This window comes from Chenopodium quinoa, unplaced genomic scaffold (genome assembly GCF_001683475.1).
Source record: "Chenopodium quinoa cultivar QQ74 unplaced genomic scaffold, ASM168347v1, whole genome shotgun sequence".
NCBI lineage: Eukaryota > Viridiplantae > Streptophyta > Magnoliopsida > Caryophyllales > Amaranthaceae > Chenopodium > Chenopodium quinoa.
Genome location: NW_018744991.1, coordinates 3668580 through 3679485, shown reverse-complemented (window position 1 = coordinate 3679485; position 10906 = coordinate 3668580). Strand labels below are relative to the sequence as shown.

Here is a 10906-nt window from a genome sequence, read left to right as displayed (position 1 = left end):
GGACGCAGTCCTCGGTGCGATGTCCGGGTGAGTCATGGAACTCGCACCACTGGTCCTTTCCCCTCGTCTGATGCCAGGGAGGCAACGGACGAGGTTTTTTGAATCTCCCCTCGTCCTTCGTCGTGCTGAAAATCTTAGCACGGGGAAGGGAGAGTGGAGTGTATGAATCGTACCTTCCCGTGTAGGGAAAGTGTCTTTCCTTCTTCGGCTCGGCAGCAGAGGACGGTTCTGAGGCCTTAGCCTTCCCTTTCCTCTGCGCCGAGACTTCGGGCTGCTGCCCTTTCGGCTTGTCAATTCTCGGACGAGACTGAGACCTGGATCTGTTCCACTCCTCGGCTCGGATGAACCTATCCGATGCTTCCAAGGCTTCCTCCAGGGTCTGCGGGGGATGCATGACCATGAAGTCCAGGAACTTTCCAGCTTGGAGGCCGTTCCGTAGCGCGAACACGGCCAGGCCTTGATCCAGGCTTGTGATTCCGGATGACTCGTTGCTGAAGCGAGTCAGATAGTCGCGGAGGCTCTCGTCCTCCGCCTGCTGCAGACTCATTAGCTCTGCAGTGGTCTTCTCTCGGCGGTTGGCCGTAGAGAATTTGCTCTTGAACTTGTTGGAGAGGTCGTTCCAACCGGTTATGGAGCCTTCCTTGAGCCCTTTGGTGATCCAGGATTGGGCAACACCTTTGAGGGTCGTAGGAAAGTATTTACACCAGGTAGCCTCAGACCTCGGGTTCAGATACATGTGCCCCTCGTAAGAGGCAATGTGATCCTTAGGATCTGAGGTACCATCGTAAGTAATATGTGCCGGGATTTTGACCGTTGGCACATGCTCTTCCAGAATCCACTTCTGGAAGGGCGAGTTCGATGGAACCATGACCGCCTTCCCCTTGTACCCGGCCTCAGGGACCTCGCTCCCTCCTCTCTCAGAGGTGGAAGTGGTTTTCGTCCCCGGCTGAGACAAGGTTGGGTGGGGTCCGGTATCCTCTGGGAAGGTGAGGCGGCTATGCACACTCACCTCCCTCGAACCCAAGCGTTCGTGAACGCTTTGGCGGGCGAATTCCGGGTCCTTGGAGGGCCCCATGGAATTCTGAGCTTCGGAGTGGTCAGAGGGTTGAGGGTTCCTCCTCCTCTCCTTACTGGAGTTTCGGGTGTCCCCTCGCCACCTCTGGCCGAGCTCTCTATGTGGTGGAACTTGTCCACCATCATCCTGACCGATCCTCCTTTTCAGGTTTCTCGGCTGGTGATCATCAGGCATCTGGATTGGAGCCCCTTGAGCTTTAAGGAACTCCATGCAGATGGCCACTGCTCTGGCCACTTCCTCGGTGGAGGGTCCGGAGGGAGGAGTCTCCCGCGGATGTGACCTGGATTGCACGCTATGGCGTGGCGGGGAGTTCCTCGCACCTGAGCCACTCGGTCTCGGGGATGGCCCCGGCTGCCGAGTGTGGTGCGAGGTGTTCTCCTCCTGGAGGCTAGGACCTCTTGAGGCTTCCCTTTCCGGAGAAATGGGGGCCTCCGATTCGGAAGAGGCTTGCTCCGGGGAGGGATAAACCGGCTGGCGTTCCCTCACCGTAATCCGGCCTCCTCCCTTCTTAGCCTTCTTGGAACTCTTTCCACTCTTAGTCATGGCGACTGCCGGAGTGTTTGATGACTGACGCGAAATTTAGTAGCGTTCCCCACAGACGGCGCCAAATTGTTTCGGATGAAAACAATCGAATCTCGGAAGATCCTTTTATCTTGAGGGAACTTGGTCTCGGTCCGAACGACGCAGGAGCCGAGGGTTTCCTGCACAACAAATACACGTAAACTAGCCTCGGGGGGGACGCCGAGGAAGGCCCCTCCGATGCTTAAGTCAGTATATTAGAGAGAGAAAGCTGTGCAAGAGTTTAGTTGCTTGAGGCTTTATTGTCTTACCAAGAATTGACCAAATTGTTGGCTTTTATACCTTGGCTAATGAAGGAGGCGGATTGGGCCCGGAAGTCAGTTGGGCTGGGCCAAGCTGATTGGGCCGTTGACTGACCTTGACATGGCTTTGAGGATGTTGATTTTTGACTTTAGCACATTTGGAGAGTTGAACCTTAACCTTGGGCTTTTAATTGGATCATTCAGTGACCAGGCCCAATTGGACTAAATTGGACCCAAACATTTATTATTGACTTGAACATATTTCAATGTATTTTGAGTTGCATCAAGAATAAGCATAAAATCCATATTGGTTCTCTTATTTTCCATGATCATAACCCTAGCATGAACAGTAACCTTAAGCAACCGATGTTCGTCTCCCAGATACTGCCAGTCTCCTCTATGCCTAAACAATCTCTTCCACGACTCTTGTCGTCCTTGGTTGTTATACCCCTCCAACATCCAAACTTCAACACATGTTGGAGTCTTATTATACTTGATAGTTTGGCAAACACATAACTTGTTGCGTCTTGTGATTCCAACACATGCATATACTCTTCCCCTGCTTCCTTTCCTATCTTCTGCGGCAGATTGTCTGTTCTTTCAAGTACTTTATTAACCAAATCAAATTTAAGTATGATATAAATTTTATTAGAGCAGTGAGGACCGACAATCCAATGTAATTTCTCATTCAAATGGCAGGGCTAACAACACGAAGTTTCTTTGTACCTCATTATTAGTCACTTCTTTGCATTGAGGTTAAGGTTGAGATTGAGAGAAAATATGAAGGTGTCGGATCGAAAAAAAAGATAGGATAGTGATAAGGTGAAGCTTTGTGATGATAAATGTTGAAAGTGGGATTTGGCAAACCAAGGGTTTTTTATTAGAGAATTCCAAGTTTTGCATGTTGATCTTAAACGAACAAGCTCTTTTGCTGGTAATTTTAGGAGAATTTCAATGATCAAATCATTAGGTAAGGACCTCCGACTACCACTCATTGGTGTATAATGATTTCGTTCCTATGTCAATGCTACTTTTCCATAACTAGGGCAACCATATACTAAGTTGTTTATTTAATATTACTAGTTTTGTGCCCATGCGATAAATTTTTAATCTATATATCAAATTTAAAAATATATCATCGATACAAAATTAGTTAGGCATTGATGTGCTATTGTGACAATTTGCTATTTAGTGGGCATGTAATGATTAATAATTATGTTGGTGGAAATATTCAATTTAATACATTAAAAAAAAATAGCAAAAAATAAAACTCTAAATTATCAATTTTATTTTATCGAAAATAAAACTCTAAATTATCAATTTTATGATATGATATTTAAAGGGTTATTATTTCAATATGGTTGTTGGGCCGAATACACTCCAAATTAGTACTCCGTATGATAATGTCTGCTTTGGACTTAGCCTAATTGGATTGTGCATTCACTTTTAAGGAAGCCATCCCCCTTACTAAGCACCTCACCCGTAATGTTTTGCTGGGTCGATATGCACCTCTCGGGTGGAGCTTTGTACAGACAGTCCTAGCCTCTCATCTTAAAAATGTTACTGAGAGTTATTTTATTTTAATTGGCAATATGTGATGGAAAACTATGTACTCCATATTTATTTTGCATTGTGTTAATGAATAATGTATGAGTGAATGTGTTTCAGAATTTAAATTTGTATATTTTTAAATTTTTTTTTTTAATAATACTACGAATAGTATACTAGTATGTACTGGTGTATCACTGTCTGATTTCTGGCCACTAACCTACAAGTTAACCATTGAAAGTAATCCGTAACAACCGTAAAGATCTAAGACTCCGTATACATATACGATTGAATGAGTCAGAGAAATCGAAAACTAAACTACCCAACCCCTTGGAGACGCGCCATTTACTCAATCACAAGCAAGCTAAGGTCTTCCATCATTTATCTATGTCTTCTAGATTCTATATACCTTGCTGAATAGTGGCCGAGAACTCTAGAAACTTGCTCAGAAACTTCTCATCGTATTAGAATTGACTTCCATAGAAGTCAACAAGACGAGGATGCCCCAGTTTCTTATAGAAAACATGACATTTTTGTAAATAAACCAACAATTTTATTCAATTGTGGAGCTCACAATAATGAAAAAGTTGTTGATTTATTTGCTAAAATGCCCCATCTCAATATGAGAAACGGAGAATTTCCCCAACAGGACCACATACCACATTTTATCTTTCTGGGAACTTTATGGGTTGCTGCATAGTGAGAGCCTCCCTGTCATAATTGTTGTCTTCTGTGAAATTTGTGTCTAATTTCCTTTTGGTTACCTTGGCTTATTGAGTCGCACCACAAGACTGAATCAACTTACGAATTTGAGTTGAACATTGAAAGCTACACTATTTGATTGAGACATCATTGAAAGGTTCAGGCACAAACCAATTAACCACATCTTCTGTGTCATTGACTCACAAGTCTTCCTTCATAATGTACGTATGTATGTCTTTCACCGATTACTATACAACAGTTCAGTTGACATGTCCTGGAGACGACCCGTGACAGTCTGCTGGAAACTTTGTCAGAAACTTCCTAGTATAATTCTCAACTAGTGTACGTATTAACGTATAGTATATATTATACAGGCCTAGCTTGTTTACAATCTACAATGAACTTGAATCCGTCCATCTCTAAATTGTTGCTGTAGCTATATATGGTTTTCGTTCTGTTGATTATCCAACATTCAGATTATTCTAGCTGCCAACAGAATTCAGAGGTAAATAATTCTGATGCTTATCTTCATTAATCTAAGTCTTCTTTTAATAAACCTTAATGGGTTTTCGACATTGTTAAAGCCTTAAAGGCACATGATAACTCTGGTTTTTTTAGTTCCCTTTCAGTGAATAAAGATCAAATAGAGAACCATCAAAGGCAGAATTGTGACAGTCATACATATTGATCTCCCAAGACTTTTTTCAAGTAAGCAAGGTCGCCATAGTTTAACATGTTATAATTACACCTCTTGCATAACCTACATTTCATTCATGTTCTCTTAAGTTCTACTCTTGTCTCTAAAGATTCGTTACATTTAGATTTGACAAGTTTGCCACATCTAAATCTTGTATATATTTGTAAAATTTATCAATTAGATACTTTAAAATTACTTAATTAAGACAAATCAAACATAAGTAGTGGAAAAATTAAAAGATTCTCACTAACTTAGGCCTTGTTTAGTATACTTTATTTTTACTTGTTTCAAAAAAAATAAATTCATATCAGAAAAAATAAATTCATATAAAAAAAAAAGTTCAGATCAAATCATCGTTTTATGTGCAGTATTTTATCGCTAAATATATTTTATTTCGTAATGAATAAAATTATGAAAATCACATATTAATAAAATAAACATTATTACAAATCTAAAAATTCAAGACTACACTTGATAGATTTTTCAGTATAGATTTTTGTATATTTAAGGTCAAAATCAATATTCTAAATGTAGCCAGTTTTTAGAGGAGCTGGCATAATATGAGGAATATGAATAAAAAATTTTACTTCCACCACATGAATAACAGATGCGAAACTTTTTTGTTTTCTACTCAAGGATTTATATCTTGTATTTTGGCGCTAATCCACCACGCTGGCATATGAAACTCAAGGACCACAAAGATGGTGACTTTTTTTGAGTTTAAGACAACATGTGAACAAAGGAAATACATCTATACTGTCAAATACGAGTCTGGCCGCACCCGCAAACCAAGAGAGAGAGTCCACTTTATAAGTCCAAAAAAAGGTTTCATCCCAAAACCATATGACAATAGGAGGTTTGGCCCCTTAGTCTTATACACTACTAGAAATAGGGCCATTTCCGATGGAAAAATTATGTCGGAAACACCTTGAAATCCGTCGGAAAAGGGGTTTCCGACGGAATTCCGTCGGAAGTGGTTGTCGAAAACGGCATGGTAGGAAAACCGACGGAATTTCCAACGACATTTTCCGTCGTAACATATTTTCCGGCACCGGATAAATCCGTCGAAAATTTCCGAAAGCTATTTTATGCAATAAAAAAACGCCGCGCCACCACCGACACAGCGTTTCACCACCCACACCAAAGCTGTCAACCCCACCCCAACACAAAACGACCAACACAAAACCACCCTACCTGACCCTAACCCTCCACGCCCCCCTTAACCCACCACAACCACCACGCACTACCTAACCCACCACAACCACCACGCACTACCTAACCCACCACGCACCACCTCACACAACCAGACCCACCAACTAGATCTACCAAAACCCGATAAAAAAAAACACAAACCATAACAAACCCCAGATCCCCAGCCACCCCAAACCCTAACCGACCACCGAATCCCACCAATTCCAGCCCAAACCCTAACCGCAAAACACAAACAGAAAACTTAACACCACCACCACGTACCCACCCACCACGACTTCCTTCTTCTCGTCGGAAAACCCAAAAATTATTAAAAAAAAACATATACATACCTTAAAACTTGAATTTGCTTCGAAATTAACCTCGAACTTGGTTTAATAAGGCCAAATTCGACCACGAAAACACTAGATCTAGTATTTTCATGGTCGAATTTCACCTTAAAAACCATTAATTAGTTTTAAACCCACCACCATTGTGAGAAGAGAAGGGGGAGGAGGAGTGGAGATAGAAAGAGAAGATGAGAAGACAGAGGAGGAGAGGAGAGAAGGGGAGTCAGAAGAGAGGGGAGGAGGAGAGGAGAGATAAAGAGAAGATGAGAGGAGAGAAGAGAGGCAGATGAGAGAGAGAGAGAGAGAGAGAGAGGTGAAATGAAATGGGGTGGGGGGGGGAGTCCCGCCGTTTTAATTAGGATTTTTTTTTATTTTACTAAAATCCGTTGGAAAGGCTTTAAATTCCGTCGCAAATTTCCAACGGAATTAATTTCGATTGGAAATTTCTGACGGATTTTTAATCCGTCGGAAAATATACCACTTTCGACGGAAGTTGAAAATTTCCTATGGATTAAAAAATCCGTCGGAAATTTCGTACTTTCCGACTGATTTCCGTATCCGTTGGAAAAGTTTCGTCGGAATTGGGCTGTTTTCTAGTATTGATAAAGTGTGTGACTCTCTCTTCTGAACCAATGTGGGACACTTACATAAGGTGATACTTTTGGAGGTTTTTTCTTCAACATATACAAAGTACATTAGTATATACTACTATATATTTATCATTGTAAGTGCCTTAAAATGGTGGTAAAACTTGGATACGATTCTACAATTACAACATCAAGTTAAACCAAAAAAAATAGGGCAACTTAAAATCAATGGTCAAGTTTTAAAAGATGATAGGCATAACTCATTAGCATAATAATTGTATTCCACAAAAGCAACCTAGTTAGTACTTTTCCTTTTTTTTTTTAATGTGACAACACTATATACATTATACTTTTGAATATATATGATGAGATGAATCTTATACCTTTGAAAATATATGATGAGATAAATCTAATAATTTCTATCGTGACAGTTTTTTTTAAAAAAAAATATTCGTGCATGGTATAAACGCAAACAGTAATCAAAAATAGAATTTGTGAATATGGTCAATACTCAATAGTTCGATATGTATTAACTAAAAAGGAAGGGAGGAAATGCATTGTTTACTAATATACTGATTCATGTGCATTCAGGTGAATTCATTAACTACAAATAAAACCGAACAAGAATGGCGGATATATACAGTACAGTTGAATTCACTATCCAAATATTGTTACCTTTTATAAAAGAAGAAGTGTCCTTAATATATGGTTTGCAAGACCAAGTAAAAGATATCCGCAATGAGCTTAATAGTATGCTAGCATTTCTGAGTGACGCGGATAAGAGAGCCGAGGAAAATGAGACTGTAAAAGAATGGGTGTAACAAGTAAGAACATTGGCTCTTGACATAGAAGATGTCACTGAAGCATATAAGCTTTATCAAAAAGAAAATGCATTTGGTAAGGTGAAGCAATTTATGTTATTGAAAGTACGAAACATTGCCTCTACCATGGAGTCATTGTGCGAAAGGGCAAAACAACTCGGTAGGAGAAAAGACTTATACTCCATCAGGAATAATGGTGGTGGTGCTGTTCAGCAGGAGCATGACTACATCCAAATCCAAGGAACATTTTCTGTATGCGGCATAGCCCAGGAATCTGAATTGGTGGGTGCTGAAACCGCCAAACAAGATTTAATCGAAAAGCTAGGCTTACTGGAGCTTGATGAGGATTCGAAGCTATCTAGAATGATAGCTGTTACTGGTAGTAGAGGGCTCGGAAAGACAACAGCTGTTTGGAGTGTTTATAATGATGGAACTGTGAAAGAACACTTCCCTATCCGTGCATGGGTTAATGTAGTCCAACGATACAACCATGTTGATGTACTAAAATGCGTAATCAAGCAATTCTATAAGGCAGCTGATGAAGCCTTGTTTCCTATACTTTGGTTTGTTTCCTAAAGGCTATACTGTTGATCGAATGCGACTTATTAGATTATGGATAGCTGAAGGGTTTATTGTTAAAGACTCTAGCAGAAACTTGACACTTGAAGAAGTCGCTGAAGAATACATTGATCATCTTATTTGTATGAGCTTAGTTGAAGTCGAGTATGCAGATGGTACAGACAAACCTCAGACACTACGAGTCCATGATTTTCTGCATGAGATAATCCTTTCTAAGGTGAAGGAACTGGATTTTTGTCATACTCTTCCAGAAAATAATTCCAACACTATTGATTTATGTGTAGTGCCTCGACGCTTGTCCATCAACATAAATCCAGCAAAGGAGATTATTGTTGGAAGCAAGTCGAACACCCGGTCCATCCTGCTAGTTACAGATAATTCAAGTGCACCGGTGAAGATATGGCCCAAGGGGTTACCTAAAGCATTGAACAAGAATCGCCTGCTCAAAGTTGTTGATTTATGTAATGCTCCAATAGATGAACTTCCAAAGGAAGTGGGAAAGTTACTTAACTTGCAGTATTTAAGCCTAAGAAATACACAAGTTAAGAAGATTCCAAGCTCTATTGGTAAGCTTCAAGATCTCCAAACATTGGATTTGAAGCAAACTCCTATTCATGAGCTTCCTGCTGAAATCAATGAGCTCCACAAGCTACGTCATCTTCTTACATATTGCTACGAGTATGATCTTGTTTTTAGTCGTCATGCGAGGAAAATAACAGGAGTGAAGATACCAAATGGGGCATTGGAGAAATTTGAGGAGCTACAGAAGCTGGCATTTGTTGATGTGGAACATACAAGTACCGTGATCAAGGAGCTAAGAAATTTGAGGCAGTTGAGAAAGTTGGGAATCGTGGGGCTTAAATTGGAACATGGGAAAGATGTTTGTGCTGCCATCGAAGAGATGAAATGCCTTGAGTCATTCATTGTGTATTCAAAAAATAATACTGAATGGATGGATTTAAAGCATTTGCAGTCTCCACCCTCAACACTCAAACGCCTCTATCTGAATGGACCGCTGCAGTCGTGTTTCAATGGCTGGATCTTAAAGCTCCATAGTCTAGTGAAGCTCCGCCTGAGGTGGTCATCTTTGGAAGATGACCCTCTTGATATCCTTGGAAAATTGCCAAATCTAGTGGAACTTCAAATGTTAGAAGCATATAACGGTGAAATGTTGGAATTTAAAGATGGAGGGTTCAAGAAGCTTAAAACACTGAATCTTCTTGATCTGCGTAACCTCAAGTCCCTGTCTATATGCAAAGGTGCTCTGCCTCTGCTTCAGCTAATGGCTATCGGTGAAAGCCCGAAACTGGAGGTGCCATTGGGAATAAAGTATCTCTTGAAGCTCGAAACACTCAATCTATTTGATATGCCACTTGGTTTTGCTCGTTGATGCTCTCATGCCAAGGGAAAGCATCCTTTATCAGCGTTGACTGCCTGCATATGACAAGGACTCAATGCTTTTGGCAGTGGCACTATCTTCTTAACAAATTCATTTCCTTTTGACAAAAGATTATATTCCTCAATCACATCTTCTATATCATGAGCCAACATTCTTACCTGTCTCACCCACTCTCTCACCGATTCATCTTCATCTGCTCTCTCTTCCGCGATCTTAAGTACAGGTTTTGATGCTGCTCAGCTCATCATGTATAGCAGCCACTTCATTTCGCAGACCTGACATCAAGGACACCTCCGCATAACAACAAGTCACATTGTCACCAAATATGATACTTGTATTATAAGAAAAAACTCAATAGCAGAGCTCAAAAGTTTCAGCTTCTATGGCTTATAGATGGAACCTCGGGCAATTCATTCTTTTGAAACAAAACAGTTGGCTCATTTTTTTATTAGAGAAATCCAAGTTTTGCATGTTCTTCTTAAACGAACAAGAGATTTTGCTGGTAATTTTAGGAGGATCTCAATGATCAGATCATTGGGTAAGGACCTTCGATTATCACTCATTGATGTATAATGATTTCGTGCCTCTCTTTGTCAAACCTAGTTTTCCCTAGCTAGGGCAACCATATACAAGTACTAATTTAAGTTATTTATTTATATTTAATTACTGAGGCTAGGGGTATTTAAAAAAATAAATAAAAATCAGAGGCTAGGGTTGTGAAAAAAAGATGGTTGTTGCGCACGCACTCCACATTGGTATGATTGTATGATATTGTCCGATTTAGACTTAGCCTTATTGGGGTGTGCATATAATCCACTAGTTTTGTGCATGTGCAATGTCCGGATTGTTCATCAATATTTAAAATAAAACTTTTTATCTAAAATATTAACAATGCGAACGGTCGTCGAGAACGGTTATATATAATTACATTCCTTTTGTACGTTGCTAGCCCCGTCATTTGTATAGAAATATTGGTATTCTATTGAAAATAAAATTCTAAACCAAATTAAAATATTATTGAAAATAAAACTCTAAAATAACTTTTTTATCCTACCAAATCTATTCAACTTTTTTTGTCCTACCAAATTTATCCAAGTTTTTTTATCCTATTTTACAAAAATATATTAAAATAAATTCTG

At 40.1% G+C, this 10906-nt stretch overlaps 1 pseudogene; it reads left to right on the top strand.

Moving 5' to 3' along the window:
* Positions 1 to 4396: 4396 nt before the first annotated feature.
* LOC110707091 lies at positions 4397 to 10538 on the top strand (annotated as a pseudogene).
* The last annotated feature ends 368 nt before the right edge of the window (positions 10539 to 10906 follow it).